The sequence below is a fragment of the Rhinolophus sinicus genome, chromosome 17 (assembly GCF_057876585.1).
Source record: "Rhinolophus sinicus isolate RSI-liver-muscle chromosome 17, RSI-T2T, whole genome shotgun sequence".
NCBI lineage: Eukaryota > Metazoa > Chordata > Mammalia > Chiroptera > Rhinolophidae > Rhinolophus > Rhinolophus sinicus.
In genome coordinates this window covers 174,903,906-174,925,450 of record NC_142517.1, presented here as the reverse complement: position 1 = coordinate 174,925,450, position 21,545 = coordinate 174,903,906, and the positions used below count along the sequence as shown (strand labels likewise).

The 21,545-nt window shown below is 39.1% G+C and overlaps 2 protein-coding genes across 3 annotated transcripts in view; one reads left to right on the top strand and one right to left on the bottom strand.

Moving 5' to 3' along the window:
• Positions 1–17,592, bottom strand: part of MFSD6 (major facilitator superfamily domain containing 6) — a 61,618-nt gene extending 44,026 nt beyond the window's left edge. The window contains exon 1 of one of the 2 annotated variants that reach the window (XM_019740720.3): positions 17,100–17,592. The gene's annotated coding sequence lies outside the window, so the exon portion shown is untranslated. The remainder of the gene's footprint in view (positions 1–17,099) is intronic. The other variant, XM_019740717.3, reaches the window with a different exon arrangement.
• Positions 1–21,545, top strand: part of NEMP2 (nuclear envelope integral membrane protein 2) — a 212,248-nt gene that overhangs the window by 167,640 nt on the left and 23,063 nt on the right. The gene's annotated exons all lie outside the window — the stretch shown is intronic.

The following is a 21,545-nucleotide window of genomic DNA, read 5'->3' as shown; positions in this document are numbered from 1 at the left end:
TAACAAGGCCACTCCCACTGTGGTGTCAGTGGAGGCCATGTGAGGGCAATACTGAGGCACTGCTACCCAGAGGCACTCCTACCCTACCAGCCAGAGGTATCAGTGGGGGCCTAATATCAAGCCAGAACACCTATCTCCACTTCATAATAAGGAACCATTCACCTTCAGGTGTCAACATAGGCTGAGTGGGGAACCTGGAATTCTACCTCCACCTGGCAGTAATGAGGCAGCATCTCCCATTCCCTTGCTAGAGCAGTGTCAGAAAAATCCAGCTAAAACAGAAGGCGTGAAACAGATCAGAATCTCACAGTACCCAAAATGTCCAGGTTTCAATAAAAATTAATGTATCATACCAAGAACCAGGAAATGAAGGAGGACAATCAATAGATATCAACACTGAGATGACAGAAATGTTAGAATAAACTAACAATGACTTTAAAACAGACATCTTTAAAAAAAATGCTTCAACAAACAATTATAAACATGCTTAAATCAAATGAAAAGATAGAAAGTTGAAGTACAGAAAATAGAAAGTCTCAGCAATGAAATATAATAATAAAGAAAAACAAAACGGAAATTTTAGAACTGGAAAATGTAATAACCAAAATATAACAAACTCAATGGATGGACTCAAGAGAAGAATGGAGGAGACAGAGGGAGAATCATGAACTGAAAGGCATAATAGAAATTACACAATCTGAACAACAGTGAGAAAATGACTGAAAAATATTAACAGTCTCAAGGACCTATGGGATTATAACAGAAGATTGAACATTCATGTCATCAGAGTCCTGGAAGGAGTCCTTGAAGAAATAGACTGAAAACTTCTCAAATTGACAAAAGAGATAAACCTAAAGATTCCAGAAGCTAAATGAACTCCAAGCAAAAGAAACCCATGCCAATACACAGCATAGGTAAACTTTGAAAACCGAAGACGAAGAAGAAATCTTGAAAGCAGTGAAAAAGGAATCATAACTTACCTATGGGGGAAAAACAATTTCAACAATCACAGATTTCTTATTAGAAGGAAGGAGAACAATATTTAAGTGCTGAAAGAAAAGAATTGTCAACCCAGGATCCTATATTCAGAAAAAAGACAGTCCAAAAACCAGAAAACTACAAAACAATTTCCCTGATAAATACAGACTCAAATATTTCTTAGCAAAATATTAGAAAAGAAAATTTAGGAACATATAAAAAGAATTGTACATTATGACCAAGTGGGATCTATTCCAAGGATGCAATGCTGGTACAATATTTGAAAATTAATCAATGTAATCCACCATATCAAGACACTAAAGAAAAAAAAAAATCATGATCCTAATCAACTGATACAGAAAAAGCATATGACAAAACTAAATATTCATTCATGAAAAGTCTTAGAAAAATAGGAATAAAGGGGAAATTCCTTAATTTGATAAAGATCACCTATAAAAATCTGCAGATAATAGTATACTTACTGGTGAAAGACTGAATGCTTTTTTCCTAGGATAGGGAACTAGGCAAGACTACGTATCTGGTCTTACCACTCTTATGTAACATAGTGCTGGAAGTTCTAACCAGTGCTATATAAGGAAAGAAAAGGAAAAAAAAAAAAATGCATGCAGATCAAAAAGGAAGATATAAACTGTCTATTTGAAATGGTTGTCTATGTAGGAAATCCCAAGAAATCTCCAGAATCTTCTAGAACAAATAAGTGAATTCAACAAGTTCACAGGATACAAGATAAACATACAGAAAAATCAACTCTGTTCCTATGTACTAGCAATGAATTCGTGGACACCAAAATTTAAAATACAATACCACTTATGATTGCTAAAAACATATAAAATATTTAGGTATAAATTAACAAAACATGTACGGGACTTTATGCTGAAAACTACAAAATGCTGATGAAAAATTAAAAAAATTAAATAAACAGAGAGACATACTATGCTCATGGATTGGAGCACTCAACACAGTAAAGATTTCAGTTCTCTTCAAATCTGTATATAGGTTTAGTACAATCCCTATTAATATCTCAGCAAGTTTTTTTGCAGATATAGACAAGATTATTCCAAAACTCTTATGAAAAGGAAAAAGGAATTAGGATAGTAAAGCAATTTTGAAAAAGATTTATTATACAGCTACACATTGATCAAGATTGTGTGGTATTGGCAGAAGGATAGACACATAGATCAATGAAACAGAACAGAGAACCCAGGAATAAATCCACAAATATCCCCAATTGATTTTTGACAAAAACGCAAAAACAATTTAACGGAGGAAAGGTAACCTTTTCAACAAACGGTGCTGGAGCAATGAAATATCAATAGGTAAAAAAATTAACGTCAATCTAAATCTCATGCTTTATAGGAATATTAACTAAAAACAGATCACAGATTTAAATGTAAAACTATAAAACTTTTAGGAAACTTTTAGGAAACTTAGAAGAAAATCTTCAGATTGTAGTGCCAGGCAGAGAGCTCCTAGACTTAACACCAAAAGCATGATTTATAAAAGGAAAAATTAATTAGATTTCATCAAAATTTAAAAGTGTTACTCTGCAAAAGACCCTACTAAGAGAATGAAACTACAGACCAGGAGAAAATATCTGTAAGCCACACATTCAACAAAGGACTATTATATACAATATGTAAAGAATTCTCAAAAATCGACATTAAAAAAACCAAACAATCCAATAAAAAATATACAAAATACAGGTAGAGACATTTCAACAAAGAGGGTATATAGGATATACAGATGCAAAAACACACATGAAAAGATGTTCGTCATCATCAACCATTAAGAAAATGTAAATAACGTGGTCTATCACTACAACCTGTAAGGAAGGCTAAAATAAAAAGTGACAATACCAAATTCTGAAAAGAATACAGAGAAACTAGATCACTCATACATTTGCTGGTGGGAATGTAAAATGGTACAACTTCTCTGGAGAGCAGTTTGGCAGTTTCTTATAAATCTAAACATGACTACCACATGACTCAGCAATTGTACTTCTAGACATTTATTCCAGAGAAATGAAAACTCATTTCATACAAAAAAAACTGTACACAAATGTTTATAGCAGCTCTATTCATTAATAGTCCAACACTGGAAATAACACAGATGTCCTTCAATGGATGAATGGTTCAACAAACTGTGGTACCGCTATACCACGAAATATTATGCAGCAATAAAAAAAGAACAAACTATTGCCCACTTAATAACCTGAATGGATCTGCAAGAATTATAAAAAGTGAAAAAAGCCAATCTCAAAGGATTACGTACTATATGGTTCCATTCATATTATCATACTTGGGATGACAAAATTGTTGAAATGGAGAACAGAGAAGTGATTGCCAGGGGTTCAGTAGGGAGTGGAGGCAGGAGGGAGGTGGAGGCGGCTACAAAAGGGCAACAGGTGGGATCCTAGTGGTGGCAGAAATACTCTGCATCTTAACTATATCAATGTCTGTCAGTATCCCCATATGCTATTGTACTGAAGTTTTGCAAGACGTTACCTTTGACGGGGAGTGAGCACAGGATACATGGGTTATCTCTGTACTATTTCTTATAGCAGCATGTGGATCTACAATCATCTCAAAAGAAAAAGGTTAGTTTTAAAAAGCCCGAATAGGGGTTAGCCCTAGAAGTAGTAGTGACTAGGAAGGGTTCTAGGGGTGCTGATGTTTTTGTATCTGGGTCTTTATTATATGATGTCTTAACTATATAAAAAGTCACTGAACTATATTACTCTTCAACAAAAAATGAACTTAAGACCTTAGAATATGAAGAAAAAAGAATAGATGAAAGTAGGAGAGAAAAGACAAAAATACAGACTCACTCAGAAAGTCAATATCTAAAAATACAGTAAAGTCCAAAAAGAGAAAATAGAAAAATATTAAGAAAAGGAAATTTTTTTTAATTCAAGAAAAATTCTCAGAACTAAAAGATATGAGCTGTCTGCCTGAAATGAGCTACTGGATACAACACAATGGATAAAACACACCCAAGCCAAAGCACGTCATCAAAATTTCAGAACACTGGGACAAACAGATAACCCCACAAACTTTCAGAGAATACAGTGTGTCACATACTAAGGATCAGGAGCCAAAATGGCTTCAGATTTCTCAACGATAACATTGGAAGCTGTAACCAGCCAAATAATCAAGTATATGGGTAAAATAAAGACATTCTACCTAGTCAATTTCTCAAAAAAATTTACCTTTCAAATACCCTTTCGCACGTTTTGCTCCACCAAAATAAGAAAATAAATCACTGGAAAGTAAGACATGGAATGTAGGAAATAAATCTAAGACCTAACATGGGAGAGAGGCAAACGGAATACAGGCAAGACGGTGACTGGAGATCCCAGGATGACAGCTGTGCACCAGGGCCAGCCAGCTTCTGAGGTAGGTCTGCAGGTTCCGGGAGACTCTTTGTCAGCAACCTGACACTGACAAAATACCAATACAGCTGAATTTAGACAACTGGTGAAGAGTTTGGGGATGACTTAGTGGTTAGTACAGAAAAAGTTCAGTAAATAAAACACTAAAAGAAACAAAAAGTTACATAGGAAAAGAAAAATAATCATAGTTTACTATACATCTCAGCTGCCATTACTCATACTAATGTAAATAATGAATACTGAACTAACCAAAATTGCTACATAATTACACTGGGAAGATAGAGAAATTAGAAGGTTCAACAGACAGAGAGAGTTGGGGCAGGAAAGCAAGTTAATTTCAATTTATGTTCCATAGTGAGAAGACAACAGATAATGCCTACATTTAAAAATCAAGAATTAAGAATACAAGCATTTTATTTAAAAACAAACAGGTGAATATCAAAATAATCGCCTACATGACAGAGAAAATAGTTGCCTCTCGGAGGGGAAATGAGGAGGAAAGGCACAGAATCTGTTTTTGTTTTTATCAAGCCTTATAAACTTTTCCAGTTTTAAAAATCTTTGTACATGCATAACTCTGATTTAAAAAATAAAAATCAAAACTAAAAAATAAATATGCGATCATAGGAGCTTTGGCTTTGTAAAAGGCCATAATTAAAAGCAGCTACTAGTACCCTCCGTCATAGACTAAAAATAGTTTTCAGAATTGTGCAGAATAAATTCTGACTGCATGAATTCTAATCAGATGGTCTGTAATGAATTATCCTCCATAAGTCAACTGAGACTTTATCAAGTAGGTCAGAGTAGGATACAAAGTCCCTTAAAAGGGCATAAGTCCCTGAATTATCTAAGTGAGGATGAAGAACCAATGCTGAAATGCTGATTCAAAGCTGTACAACAGCTTACATGAGGTTGCTGATTTAAACCTCAGTAGGTAACTTTTTCCCAAACCAGTCTTTCCTCTCCATCTTATTCAAATGATTTTTGATTATCATAAGGTTATGGGAGGTGTCTCTTGTTATGCGAGTCGAGATATTAAGTGGTTCTCAAAGTATCAACAAATGCGAAGTAGTTAAGGAAATGTCCCTGTAATATAACATTCAGTACCTTTTAGATGACTGTCACATTCAGTAGGTTTTATATGAATTTCAAACCTAAAAACACAAACAAATCTTTTAGCTTCAATTCGGGACATTAATGTTTAGACTCAATATTTTCAGGTCTTATTTAGGTTTTGATGAAAAGGAACCGAAATAATTACATTATAAAATAGTAACAAAATAAAGTGTAATTATAGTCATTTGTGTAATCACAGGATCAAGGACAAAAAGAAATAACTGAACCCTCCCCCCCAAAACCTGTATTTTAATAAAATTAAAAATGTCCCAAAGTAGGGCATGCTTTGGCTGACTTAGATTACATTTAATGTGCCATAAGAATCGATAGAACAAATAAAGAGCAGTAAAAAATATTTATATGCTGATGAAGTATTTAATCTATTTACAAATCAAGGAGAGATTTTTGTTTAAGTACTCCACCAACATGAACCCATTAAGCTAATACTTCATTTTAAACTTGAATCTTAAAGTTTTGTGCGTTTTTTTAAGTTTAAAAAGAGAAAACATTTCAAATTATACACAGAATTAAACTTACAAACTTCTTTGGGAAATCTCTTTTGTAAGTTTGCAGTTAATCTTAATTGGATAAAAAGGACTTTTGCTTATTTTTTAGAAAAGCAGAAAAGTTTTCTCACCTTGTCCTCTCTAATGATAGTAATCAACACCATTACTCTGAAACCATAACACACCCTTTGAAAACCTGGAGACACATTCTGCCAGTACCTACACTGAGTCATTCAAATAGCAGGTATTTCTGAATTGTTAATGAGACGTGATGAAATTAGTCTTGTTAAAACTGATAGCTTTATTAAGTAGTATTTACATTAAAACTGTTCATATCTATGTGGAGTTATCCACAACTATATGAGTATGGAAAGGGATTCAACTTTTGAAGAAAAAAGACCCTTAACTCTGAATACATTATATTCTTAGCAGGTACGGCCTCTCTACACATTATGCAACTAGCTACTAGACAGGGATGCCCAAAAGTTGGTCTTGGGCCTTAAAGACCTGCTTTATAGTTGACAAAATGAGTCCAAAACACAAGTAACATTTAAATGATGAGTCAGGAGTATAACAGAAGCGACCCAGCACTGCATGATTAATTAACAAAAATGCTACAGGCAATGGGGTGCTTCCAGAGTTCAGAGAGCCCGAACTTCAGATAGGCATTGTCAAAAGTATGAGGGACTTAATCTGAACCTTCAAAAATATGTAAGATTTGCTTTAGGCAAAGACAATGGGAAAACTATTCCAGGAGAGGGGAAAGAAAACACAGGAGATCCTTAAAAGGTTAATACTAGGGCCTATGAGGCTTGCAGTAGATTACAGAGGGCCTTAAACATCAAGCTGAGGGATGATAGAAAAGAAGACAAAATACTGTGTTAGAGAGTTACATTGAAAATACAGACGTTCATTTTTTTAATCTAACAAATATAAATTTAGCACCAACCATTAGGTGGGATGAGTGCTTGGTGATCAAGGATTCAAATGGCGAAGAAGATGCAGTCCCTTGTTATCAAGTCCAGTTGTGTGTGTGTGTGTGTGTGTATGTATGTGTGTGTGTGTGTGTGAGAGAGAGAGAGAGAGAGAGAGAGAGAGAGAGAGAGAGAGAAACACAACCACAACACACGGTGCTAAACGTTAAAGCAGGAGCAAGCCCAGGTCAGTGACTGACGCAGGAGTCTCCAGGGTGGGGCCTTCAGGGAGTCTTAAAGGATGATTAAGAGTCCCCCAGAGGAGGAGGAGCAGGTGAGGGCCTGATCAAAGGCCTTCTACCCACTACTCAGGGGTCACTGAGTAGCGGATGAGAGACAGGCAGACACTGGAATCCCAGCTCTGTCACTGAGCAGCTCTGTGGCCTGGGAAAGCCACAAACTTCTCTAAATCTTAGTGTCCTCATCTACAAAATGAGGAACATGATATTACCTTTTGGTTGGGGTAGCTTTGAGGATGAATAAGCATAATTAATGCGTGTTGACTCTTAGCACACTGCCTGATACATAATAAGAACTTGTAGGTATGAATATTATTTATTTTGAGCCCAAAGGGGAGCCACTGGAGAGAATGAAACAGGAAAGTAGACTGTTCACATTTGGATTTTACAAAGATCATTATGGCTTCAGTGTGGAAAATTCACTGGCAAGGTTTCACTACTGCAACCCCTCCTAAGGATTTCCTAACATTTGAACTTTTATTTTAGTGTACTAGTTTTAACACTAACTGTAAGTACTAATATTCTGTTATAACATTTTTAGATGATACTGTATGAATGCTAGCTAATGTCATCTTTTTTAACATCTGGAAGTAGAATAAACTTGCAATATTTTACTGACTCCTTCCTCTACTACTGGCGATTGCTCTCACACCTGAGCTGTTATAGGATTTATGGGTAATTTTATTGCTCTTTTTATAGCTACTTCCTGTCTGGCCAAATAGATTATAAACTCCTTCAGGGAGGAATACAGTACTTAGGATATTGCCTTTTACTCTTGTAAGCTCTCAATAAATATTGGTTATTTTTGACAAGCAACTGATGACAATATAAAGTTTTACTAAAGCTTAATGTGATCAGAGATTAATTTTAAGAGGTACAGAGAGAAGTTCCAGTTGCTCTCCTGGCTTTGACAAATCAGTGCCTCTTTGAGCCTCCTTTCTGGAAAATTGGGGGAAAAAAACACAAATCCAAGTCGACTAACTCACAGAGGGATTCTAGGGCTTAAAAGAAATATAGTATAAAAAAGCATTTTGCTAACTCAAAAGTGTGCTAACGTGAACATTTGGTAGTGGTGGTTGAGGTCTTATAAGATTTCTTTAAAACCCTGGACATTATTTTGCAAGTATTCCAAAAGCATTCTTTCCAAGTAAGTGTTCTAGAATTCTCTGGTACCACCCCTGAACTAGGGTAGCATTTTGTCCATCAATGTGCATGAATTTATATTCATATCCATCTCTATATCCACAGGCTAATGAGGGGGGTCACGTGTTCACTAGAGAACATATTGTTGGATTTTGGATTGGAATGACAATTACCTCTAGGCAAGAAATAACTATGCATTTAAAATATAGTGCCCTGTAGGAACATTTTAATATTACTTGTAACATAATAAGTATGAATGAAAGGCACTGAAATCCTCTCTAACATATTTCTCTTTAGCCTGCTAATAGGGTAAAAGGAGCAAATTATTTTCATCTCTTTCAGGGAGAATGGGGAACAACCTTTAACCCTAAACGTGGTTTTAGTTAATAAAAACCAAGCAGATTTTCACTTTCACTTTGTAGAAGACAATTAAATATCAATACAAAAAAATTGTAATTTGTGTCTTTAGAGATTATCAGCCATCATGGAAGCAGATTTCTATTTATTTGTTTTGAGCTTTTGATTAAATATTGTGCCAATAGCCTATAGTATAAATTTGAAGCAGGCCCCAGAACCTCATTTCCTTCTACTTCTCAGATCAATTTCCTGTCTTAAACAAGCTCAGTGTGAGGAACAAATAACAGTTCATACATTGCAGCATGAAAAAAAATGTTTTTTAAAAGGTAATTATATCTTGTGAGTTTCTCCAACAAAAACAATCCAATAGATGTTCAAAATAGGAAGTGAAATTAATTGTATACAATGCTGCTAATACTCTGCATCAGTTTGTCAAGAAGGAAAACAATATAGGAATTTAAGGGGGTCACGGATGCTTTGTAAAAGTGGAAGCAATGCATAGTCATTTCTCTAAACAAAGATCAATAGCCAGACAGGGCAATGAAATTGTTTAGAACAACCAAACTAATGAGCAGGCTGAGTATCCAATATTCATTGTATTTCCATTGCTGAAGCTTAGAAACGTGTCCCCATCGAAAGAATAATAGAAATAGTGGTAGTGCCCAGATTACTGAACCAAGAGTACTGAAAGAACCTACGGGTTACAGAGTGCATAACTTTTAAAGGGAAATTATTTGTCCTTTTCAGTCTGGGGTGCCAGTAACACATCCTCCAAGACAGGCATACACAGAGCTTCCTACTCGCTCTCTTTCAGCCGTGCCATCAGGAGAGAAGCAGCCGCTTGCTTCCTCCAGGGCAAAGGCTGCAACCTGTGGGAGCCATGGAGTTACTGCCAGTGGTCTCCGAGAGCACTAAATATAGCGTCACACATACACATTCCACTCATTTTCAAATATATATTGATGCTACCACCATACTTTTATTTCTCTAAAAAGTGTTAATGCAATTCTTATTAACTTTCTATCTTTATGCATTTTCTCAGATAGGGGACTCTAATGAGCAAATGTTTTCATGAGGGAGCCTGGGAAATCTAGCAACACTGAAACGGTTATCTTCAACCCCCTTGTAGGTAACAGAATAGGTACAGGGTTAGCAGAGGAGAGAAAGGGAAGGGTGATACCTGGTCCACAACAGCACAGGCTACGTTATTATTTGAAAACTGACTCTACTACCACAGTACGTTATTATTTGAAAACTGACTCTACTACCAAATTATTTACTAATTTAATGAATATAAATGCAATCTTATTTGTTTGTCAGGAAGCTAACATGGAAAATGTAAAACTTCTTATCTTCAAAGCATAAAACAAAGGATTTTTAAAAGGATATTGAAAGCAGTTATTTGCTTAAGGTTTTTACAGGAAGATTTTCCTCAATAAATCATTGCTTGCTATACACTTCAGAAGCAATTTATATTGAATAATATATATTCTATATTAGTATAATGAATAACATATTACATATGAGTATAACATGTAATATAGTATAATATATATTAGTAAAAAGAAAAGACACTCCAATTCTATTAAAATGTTGTTTTGGTTTATTTTAACCCTAGTTATGTGAATCCCTGTTTTATACACACAATTTTTTTCAAATCTTTTCAGAATAGGACTGACTCGGGTAAATATAATTAGTATAGGACTATGGGTCCAAGATCTAAAAGTACTACGAACACAGAAAAAGCAGACCGTGAACAATAAGAATTATAATTAGAAATAAAAACACAACTCCAGGTATTAGTAATATAACATTAGGTTATAGCACTAATACATTATTACACATGTAAAATAATATTATAAGTGCTTGATAATGCTTATTCGACAAAAGGCTGGTGCTATTACTTGGCATTTCTGACACTTAGGCACTGAGGATGTTAAGAGGGTTAAAGAAAGTACAGTGTATCCATTAAGACAAATCATTTTTAACAAAAATTTATAGGTGTTTCTTTCTCGTCTTTTATGAGTTTACAATTTAGATCAAAATACAGACCTTAAGGTTCAAAATACATTTTTCTACAGACATGTAGTTACCACCAATGATTTTTACTTATATCCCTTAAATATAGTTTAAAACAATAATTTACATCCTAAACACAATCTAGTAAATATAATCTAAAATTGTTGTCGCATAGGCTGTTAGGACTGATAAATTGAGAGTTACCATGTGCTATCAATTTCTTTCAGAAAAATAGTTATCACCTAGCCTATTAAAAAGGTTTACTGTAAATGCCATACCAAAACTTTTGAAAATGAAAATATTCAATGCTGGTGAGGATGAAGACTGACAGGTACTCTCATCAACTGAGAATCAAGTATAACCTTTCCAGAAGGCAAAGATTTAAGTGTAAGGAGGTTTATTTCAGTACTGTTCATAATAATCAAAACAAAGTAAGGAATCAGTAATAAGAGCAGTTATTAAATTATGTTGTATCCATATGGGAGAAAAATAGAACCTTATATCCATGGAATAGAAAAACAGAACTGAAGAGAACTTAATTAAAAATAATTAATAGAATATGGGGAAATGCTCAGGCTCTATGGATCACCTTAAGTGAAAAAAAGGACACAAACTTCTATGTATTTTAAGTTTATATTTGTAAATCTATGTGCTTCATACTAAATATATTTTAGAAAATGACGTGAAAAAAATAATATCAAAATGTTATTAGGGGTTATCTCTGAGAAGCAAAATTAGGAGTTACTTTAATTTTCTTTTACACTTTACTGGATTTTTCTTCAATGAGCATTTATCACTTTTAAAATACATACAGGCATAACCTCATTTTATTGTGCTTCACTTTGTTGCACTGCACAAACGTTGCATTTTTTACAAGTTGAAGGCAAGACCCTCCACCAGCAAAAAGATTGAAACTTGCTTTATTGTAATACTCACTTTACTGCAGTGGTCTAAAACCAAACCTACAGTATCTTCAAGGCATGAACTGTATTGTTTTAAATACAAGTCATTTGAGTGACAGTCGTTCTTGATCCTGGAGTTCCTGAATGGTTATAGGGAGTTGCTAAATTGTAGTTTGCTTATCAGTACAAACAACTGAAAGAACCTGTTACAAAGGCTTTGAGACATTCTTAAAAGAGATTACACCTTCAAAATACAGGAGACCTCATTATATAGAAAAGAAAGTTAAAAATGTGTCATTTTCACTCTTTTGAAGGTTTAACGATAAACTCTTTTATTCAAACTCCCTCATAAAGGTGAGTTTGGGTTTCATTTGTACATTAGAGACCAATTCCACAGAAATCATTTTGAAATAGAATTAAGAAGACAATAGCTACAGAAGCTTGCCTATGCAGGATCAGATCGGTGCATTTCTTAGAAGTCACAGATAGCGTGCATGTCAATTTGTATCATTGGACTTTTATGTGCTTAGTGTAGGGGCTTCCGGCTTCGCTCTGTTGATAGAGGCCTTGTTTACCTCGGATCCAAGTGTGTTCTACCTTCACCTTGTCCCTAAAAGTTCCCAGAGGAGTTATGAGAGATGAATTCTCCACAAAGTTCACAGGGACCCACTCCTCCATTGTCCTGTGCGCTCTGGCCCTGTCTCTGCTCTTCATCGCACCCAGCTGTGCGGTGAGGTCTCTACGTAACCTCACAGGGAGCTGACTACAGCGCAGGCTCCTCATTTACTTTCCCTTGGCACACTTATCCCACAAATCAGGCTTGCTGAGAAAACATCAGTTCCTCTTTCTAGTTCTCCTTTTAACTTCTGTAAAGCCACCCAAAGCTCCCCCAGGCCACTGCTGACTCATGATGCCCCTGTCTCCCCTTCTCCCCCTCATCCTGCTCTTGGTCTCAGATCAAAATGTTCCTCACAGTCATTCAAAGTTGGACTTTCCTGTTTTCTACTTGCAGAATAGCCCTGAATTTGTCTCCCCTTCTCAGATGCTCCCCAGAACAAATGTGAAAAAAAGCTGCCGCAGTCCTCCTTGACTCAATCCTGTTTCACAGGTCTGGAATATGGTTTTTCTAAGAGCCTAGATTTCTTCCCAGCTGTACCATTGTCTCTAATTCCACCCCACATCCTACAACGCAGCAGCATACCAGGCCAGAAGGTGATACGGAGCTCTTACTGGCATTGCCACATCTTACCATCCCTGCATCACAATCGTCATGTCCACAGCTCAGCCACATTTACATTATTCTGGACCGAGGCAGAGGGAGGCTACTTTTAATACACACAACACTTGCGGGTAGTTTTTGTTGGTGCTGAGGTAGGGGTGTGTGTGTCCTTGTGTGCTATTTAGAGCCACAAACTAGCAACCAAAGTTGCAATATCTATAGCAAACATATATTAAAATACAGGCTCAAGGTTTAGGTGTATCATATTTGTTTTTTTATTTGTTTTGTTTTGCTTTTCTGTTTTGGACTCGGCACCAATAAATCACTATCTTAGTAAATGACTGATAGTTTAAAAAAGCTGTCCAACCAACTACCTTAAGTTGGACGATAGCATTTTACAAAACAGTAAATAAAGATCTAAATATGGACAGCGGAAAAACAGCTACAAAGCAAATGTTACTGAAATCCAACAAGAGGGCTAAGTACTAGATAATGTGTCATTCAGGATTTAGGACAACAAATCAGGCTGACACAGGCCCTTCTTACCCTCCATAATGTTAGTATAGTAAGTGGCCATGGACAGCTAATGTTAATTAACCACGGAGGAATTATATCTAAATGGGATGTTCTTGATGGAGATACTAAGGTGTTTTCATTGCCCCACACATAATTCACATCAGATGTATGTGTTTGCTTGTCCCAGGAATCCAAAACGCTGTGCTCTGGAAATTCCACATTAGTTTTTCTCTGAGGAAAAAAAGTTTTACCTAACCTGGCTTTGTACTAGGGAAGGATTTTGCCCTTGATTTCTGGGTTTAGAGAGAACCTATTGGGCAACAGAGCTTCCTGAATTCATAGATAGATTTTCCCCTGCCCAAAACATAATTAGAACCCTGAATGAAATGTTGGAGGACACCTAAAATTGTAAGAATATCTCTTCTGCAAAATAATTTTACAATTACCATTTCCTCAGGATTGCCTATCATATTTAGAATAAACTAACGTTATTCAGATTTCCTTCATGTACAAAACACAAGAAGCATGTTTTCTTGATTCTGAAAGGTTTTAATGTATTTGGTTCTGGATTTCTAAGTCTGAGCAGAGAAATGTATTAATTTTTAAGGATTCTAAGCAATGATTTTTGTTACTATTACATAAAACTGAGAATGGTGGGATTATATATCATAAATATATATGTGCATCAGACTAGATTAACTTTATGGTAACTTGATGCTCCTGAAATTATATTACTAAAAATACCTACACCTGAACTCATCCAAAATGCCATAACTTCATGAAATGACACAGGAGGTAAATGTACTTCTCCTATTCCTATCTTCTATGTAAAGAACACTCATGCTTCCCAAGAGTCACCAGTAACTAACAAGACCAGGAATTCTTACCTCCCTAGCCTAGCAGATAAATTGGTGCATGCATCAAAGCTTTCTTATTGAAGAGGAAAACTGGGGGTGCTGAAAAACAAGCTATAGATACTGTGAGACAAGGCAAAAATCAGTCACCTAAGACTCTTCAGCTTTTGCTCCCACACTTGCAATTCCCAGAATACCACCTTGCTTTTTGATCTCCTGAGTTTCATTTCACTTTTCTAACATTACAAAGTTTAGGCACATTCAATTTTTTTTTCTTATTTTAGATTTGTGGGAAGTGACTCAATTCTACTCTTTTTGTTTCCCTTTTTAGTTTACATAATAAAATAACACATGCTTTTTGCAAATTTTTTTTTAAGCCTGAACATAATTTAATAAGGTGAAAAGTAAAAGCACCCTCTTCTCGTCATCCCATCTCACTTCCTTCAGGTAGCCACTGTCAACAGTTTGGGGACAATGAGGTATATGTATGCCTGTATGCAGGTTTAAGTATGTGCATATTATAACTCTCTTCCACGTTTTCCTTTTTCCACTTACTATATACATCTTGATTTTTCCCTAGTCAATGTGCCAAAGCAGCTAACAAACACATTTATATTATTGCATGTCTCCTTTTCCCTACAATGAGATTACTAAATCAAGATTTACTGAATATCAAAAAAAAAACAAAAAACCTGTCAGCTTAATACTAAATATATCTTTGGTTATGTTAGTTTTCACACTTGCCTTCGACTTTAAAAACAGTAAGAACATATGGGTAAACACATATGCGTTAATATATATGCACCCTAAATATATATATTCTCTTACATAGGTAAATGTCCCATATGTAATATATGTACATTGAAATGAAGTTAATTTTCAAAGGCAAGAAGCAAAGGAAGGCACCTGTGTAGGTCGTGAGTCTTAATGGGTCCTGAATAGGTTAAGGAGACCATGTGGAAATTTCCTGAGCTTTGGAGGCAGAGATACGGGGTTGAAAAGATTGTGTGGTTTGTGTAAGTCCCTTAACCTTTTTGAGCTTCCTTTTTCATCGTCCACAAAAGTGGGGAAAAGACTTATCTTATAGAGATTTAGAAACAAAGTGTTTAAGATGGTGTTTTGAACATAGTAAATACATAAAAAGTGCCTTATTACTCTTAATAATCCAGAAACTATACATAATAGATGGTGATCTAATACCTCATACCTGTAAACAACGCTCTTTTGTTTACTTGTTTGCCTACATGTTTTTATATTTACCTTATTTGTATAGACACAGAAATACATTACTGTAAACATGCTTAGTAGCTTTAATGAATTATTGAAATATGATCCTCTCTCCTACTCCCTCAGAGTGTCTTGCATTGGGCTCATTAGCAATGTCCCAGCCTCTTGCTGTGCAGTTCTAAGTTTTACTTACAACTTGTGACAAACACAAGCCATCTGACTTCCACTAAATAACTGAAAACATCTTCCATGTCTGCTGATGGCCAGCAGCTTAGAGTCAGAAGCTGACCTTCCCGATGATGAGGCTTCCTAGCCTCTTTGTACTTCACAAGGCCATGGCTGACGCCTACCCCTTCAGCTGGCTAGTGGCCATGTCTTGGGAAAGGGATGCTCTGCAAACACCAGGGATCTCCCAAATCCACATCGGCTTTTATCAGATGTTGTTGGCCAACTGTATGTCCACCCGCCCTTTACATTCATCTACATTGAAGATTTAAAGTGGGATGTCCACAAAATCTTAAACTTCTAGTACAATTAGGGGAAACGTTGGGCCACTATATTATCCGACTGTCTCCTTTTATGTGACAAAACTGAGGCTCAGGCACATGACAGGCCCAAGGACATGCAGCTATTTAGACAGCAGTTGGGATTAGACCCTCTACTCTTTGTGGATTCTTTCCTACAACTAATAGGCAAGGTTTTATCTGTTGTGCAGTAGCTCTGTAAGGTGTTGATTAAATATTTTTGGACCAAAGGAAATGTTTGTGGTTGTGAATGTGTGTGGGAGAGGCAAAATACACCATGTGCTGGCCTTAAGGGTAATTAATCCACCTGTCTGTCCACGTGGGTGTGGGACAAATGAGGGGGAAAGTTGCATTAGGAATTTTTCACCATCCTACTTAAATTTACAGGGGGCTGTATAGGGAATAAATAGTTTCCAGAAGGACTAGTAACTCCCATTACTATCTCAAAAGGGCACTAAGGACATGTTAGACCAAGTTTAAGAAGCCCCGAGGTGGGAATTTCTTCTAGGACGGTAGCAGGCAAGGTAAGAGGTGGTTTTTTCTTTTGTATTTATTCACCTGGGGAAGCAGACGCTGTCAGTTTCCTCCTCTTACCACACAAGTGGCCACGTCCTTATCACTGGGGCTGTCTGGTGGTTCTCGCCTCCTCCTTTCACTCGAGGATGTTTATCGCAAGGGCGCGAGTGGGCCTGGGCCAAGAAGGGCCTGGGCCCCCACCCCCTCCCCGGCTGCAGCGGGCGCCCGGCGAGGGCTCCCTGGGGCAGCGCCTTTGTTTTCCCGACTCCAGTTACGTTTGCGGAAGTGCTGCCTGCGCCCAGCGCGCCGGGGGTGCCGGTTGTAGCCTTTCCCAGCACCCCATGAAGATGACAACCGACACAGAAGCGGAGGGGAGGGAGGGAGCCGCGGGCCAGTGGGGCTGGAAACGGAGACACGCACACATACCCTGCTCGGGGCTTCTCCTCTGAAGCCCCCTCCCCGGACAGCAGGTGTGCGCGCCGGCGTGGGACTCTCGGTCGGGCGGCGGGGCTGGTCCCCTGCCGGGGAGGCCAGGGTGTGGCTGCCGGGCCGCCCCCGCCGAGCGCGTTCCCTTCCCACAAGCCAGGCCTGACTCACCTGCTGCGGGCGACGGGGAAGCTCAGCTGCGCGGCGTGCAGAGAGCCATCTCCCCCGCGCGCGGGGCGGCAGCTCGGGGCGCCCGGGCGGCGGCTGTCGGGGCGGCGCGCACCATCTCGGGAGGGTAGCTGACTCCTCGGGGGCTGCGGCGGGCGGGCGGGGCGGGACGGAGGGATGCGGTGCGGGTGGGGCGATCGGGAGCGGCGAGCCGAGCGCACCCACCGGCGCTACCTTCTCCTCCTCCTTATTCTCCGATTCCTGGGGCCGGGCCTCCGTGGCTCGCACCGGCTGGACCCGTTTCAGGGCAGAGCGCCGAGGACCCGCCGCCAGGTGCAGCGCTCCGCCTCCTGCGGCGGATGCGTCGGCGGCTGCTCCTCCCGGCGTCCCGCCCGCCCTGGCGGCCCCCGGGGACCTTGGGACCCAGCCCTGCTGGGGACGCGCGCTGAGAAGGGGAAAGCGGACCGCGAGGTGCTATCCCCCCACCCGGCTCCCGGCTGAGATCCCCCCTCCTCCTGGGGAAATGATGCAGGCCTAGCTCCGGGGGGAGGGGCGGGGAGTAGATGGCCGCCTGGCTGGGAATTGTAATAATAATACTAGCCGACGTTTACAGAGCGCTTATTAAGCGCCAAGCACAATGCTAACGCTATTGATGCGTTATCTCCGTGTGTCTAGTCCCAACCTTGGCAGAGTGTCCTCAGTTGACCCGGCAGAGAGGAAGTGGGCCGGAACGCGAGGCAAACACGGGGTTTTCAGGACTCACCAGGAAAGGGATACACGAGACTAAAGCAGCCTTTCAAACTGGGAAGGTGCTACTGACGCCTTACTGAAGAGGTAACCGTGTGTCGCACCAAGAACGTAAAGTTGTATTTCAGATTAGACACGCAGAGAGAGTGGGAAGAGTGGAGTTGGATGTAAAACGTAGCCTTCCTTCAGCAGGTATTTTTATGTGGCTTTGATGGGCTCCTGGTATGCCAGATCCTGTTCTCGGAGCTATTGTCGTGTTCTGGCAATAACAACAATAATGGCAGCTAACATGTATGAACATTTCTTACATATGAAGCACTGTGTAAGTACCAGTTATGCCTTACCATAATCCTAAAAGAACAGCTAATGGTATTATTACCATTTTACTGAGAAAACAGAGGCTGAAATTTAGTGTGACCTATCCAAGATTACTAATAGTAAAAGGGAGAGACGTCTTCTTTTATCTCCAGGTTTAAGCTCTTAACCACAAAATCATAGTGATGACAATTTTATAGGCCCTGAAGTGTTAGGATTTGAGGTCCCTGTTTAGGAAGAATGAAACAAAATTACAAATACAATGTCGCTCTGGCCCCTCCTGGAGCCTCGGAAGGGTCCCCGAAACTTAAGCTACATTAGCCTCATGATGAATCCACTTGCAATACTGATAAAAGCAAAACAATTAAAGGCAGTGAGCGCTAAAGTTTCAAATGAAAGAGATTAAAGTTGTTGAACTCAGAATGACAGATTTTGGTCTGGTGTGGTCTGGAGATAACTTCACACTGCATTATTTGACACTGAACAGCTCATAAAGACCCAACCCATTTGGTAGCTGTCATAAAATAATTATCATTCTTATCCAGACATTAAAGAAGCAACCTTTTTAAAAAAAGAAAGAAAAAGCAAAGGGTCTAACATGGTTCAGGTCTGTCCTCCATATGAAGAAGGGGAAGCAAACCAGGAAGAATTTGTGAAGAAGGTACTTCTTGACCTCCAGCTGCTCAAAGGCAGCTTCATGTTGAAAAGTGAAGCCAGATTTCCCTAAATTAAAGCTGGCTATTATGTTTCAAAGAGGACAGGATAGCCTCAAGGGTCAGCATAACAGAAAATGTTTTAATTGTCCTTGTTAGGGCATGAAGTTTTTCCTGGCAGCCTCTTTCCTTTTCAGTGTAACTAAGGAGAAGATTTAACGTGAATAAAGAAAAAGTGATCTGCCACTCCTCACGCATCTCCCCACCCGCTCACTGTGAGGTAACCAGGGGGTGTGGTGTAGAAATTAGCTTCCAAGTATATTGCCAGGCAGGCTATCCCAGAGGTCATTGCACAGAAAGGCTCAAAGACAAAATTAAGATGTTGAAATCACATGGCTTATTGCATCAATTTAAAATGCAGAGTAAGAAGCTGGAGGAAAGAGAGAGGGTAGATTAACACACTTAGGTAGGTATAGCAGGTGGTATGTTTTATGAAATCTGCATAGAGCCTCCCCTCATATACATAGAATCAATCTCTCTCTCTCTCTCTCTCTCTCTCTCTCTCTCTCTCTCTCTCTCTCTCTCTCTCTCTCACACACACACACACACACACATCAGCCTTCCCTGTGCTGATGGTGTGTGTACAAGGACCAGCACTGAGGTTGAATGAGGGGGACTTGCAGACAGTGTATGCCTGGTGCCAGAGCCAATGTACGCTTTGTCTGTTGAGAGACACAGGAGCAAAAATGCCTGACCATAGTTGTAGCTCACCAGTTAGCCTAATGAGTAGCTATGGATTTCGTCTGCATTTCTCAGGCAGAGGACAAATGGAGGCTGTACAGGTGTGTTACCAATGAGTGGTCATTTTAAGCCTTCCTGAATATGAGTACCGAATATCCTTCATGAATATTTACTGTATCAAGAATATTTGGTACCTACTTAGACCTCCTTCTTTATGTTCAGCTCATATATGCACTACTTACTTTATCTCACAAACTACTTCTACTTTCATTTCATTTCTCCTAAAGATGTTTCTTATATCCTTTGGCAGAATGGATTATTCTTAAACAACAAAGCAAACACATTACAGTAGGAGATAATAAGAATGATAACAGCTAACACTTGTGTAGGTCTTGCCCCGTGCCAGACACTGTTCAAAGCACTTCGTATATACTTACTCATTTTCTCCTCATAACAACCACATGCAGGTAGATACTGTTTTTATCCCATTTTACAAATGAGGAAATGGATGCATATAAAACAGGAAGTAACTTCACTAAGGTAGCACTGCTAGTAAATGATGGAATCTGTATTCAAACCTAGGTGGTCTGGCTTCAGGGCCCTGGCTCTTCACTAGCCTTCCTGCTTGCTCATTGAAATGCTTACAAATATGTATATTCACATATGGAGGAGTGGGCATTTTATTTTTATCCAATGAGGTCACCCACTTTCCTCTCCACCTGCCAGCAACATTGGACACCATTAACCATCCCCTCAAAACTCCCTCTCACTTCTATGACCCACAACCCATCTGGCTTGTATGTTCCACTTGGGTTTTGTTCTAAGCCTTTCTTTCTTCTAATTCTGTTTTCCGTGATTGCTCTCACTCACTCCTTGGCTTCAATCACAAAATATTTGAGGATGCCCCCAAATTCTTCTCTCTGAGGCAACTTCTCTCCTGAGTGCAGATCCATGTGACCAGTTGTCCAGTGGGTTGTTTCACAGGCACTCCAGCCTCACTAGGTCCTGCATGAATGCTTCACGGTGTTCTGCCCCTCCCCCACTCACTCTGACTCCTGGGTTCCCGAACCATCATCCACCCAGTTGTATAAGGAAGGCCCTTATTCTTAATGCTCCTTCACCCTCACCGCAAACTTAGTGAATTAAAACAACACAAATGTATTATCTTACAAGTCTAGAAATCTCAAGTCCAAAATGGGTTTCACTGGGCTAAAATCAAGGTGTCTGTGGGGCTGCATTCCATCTGCAAGGTTTAGAGGTGAATCCATTTCCTTGACTTTTCCAGCTTCTAGAGATCTGCTCGCATTGCTTGGCTCATGGCCCCTTCATCCTCACAGCACATCTCTCTAACCTCTGCTTCAGGCATCACATTGCCCTTTCCAACTTTGGCCTTCCTGCCTCCCTCTTATAAGCCCCTGTGATTACATGGGGCTCACCCTGATGTCCCAAGATAATCTCCCCTCCATTTAAGAGCCTTAATTTAATCGAATCTGGTCTTGTTTGCCATGTAAGGTAACATAGTCACAGGTTCCTGGGATTAGAACATGGGCATCTCTAGGAGGCAGTGACTTTGCCCACCATACCCATCCAACGCCAAGCCCTCTGGAGTCCCCATCTTTCAAAATACCTCTGGACTCTGTCCCCTTCTCTCTACCCCTGTGCTGTGCTGATCCATGAGGTTCTCTCTCCTCTGCAACCATTTCTGACAACCATTATGACAGCTATTTCTCTGGCCTCTCTGCCTCAATATGTTCTCTCATCCAATCAATTTTCTCTATTGCAGCTGAAGTAATCTTTAAAAACATCTGACCATGTAATTTCTATGCAGCCCCACAGGGTTGCACAACACCACTGGGTACCATTTACATTGTGTTGTGCCTCCTGGATATGCTGCCAGCAGACCTTACACCTCTACTTAAAACCCATCCAAGTCCCTCTTTACTGTAGCAAAGAGATTCAAAAGTCCAGCAGTTCAATAGGGTTACATTTTTTT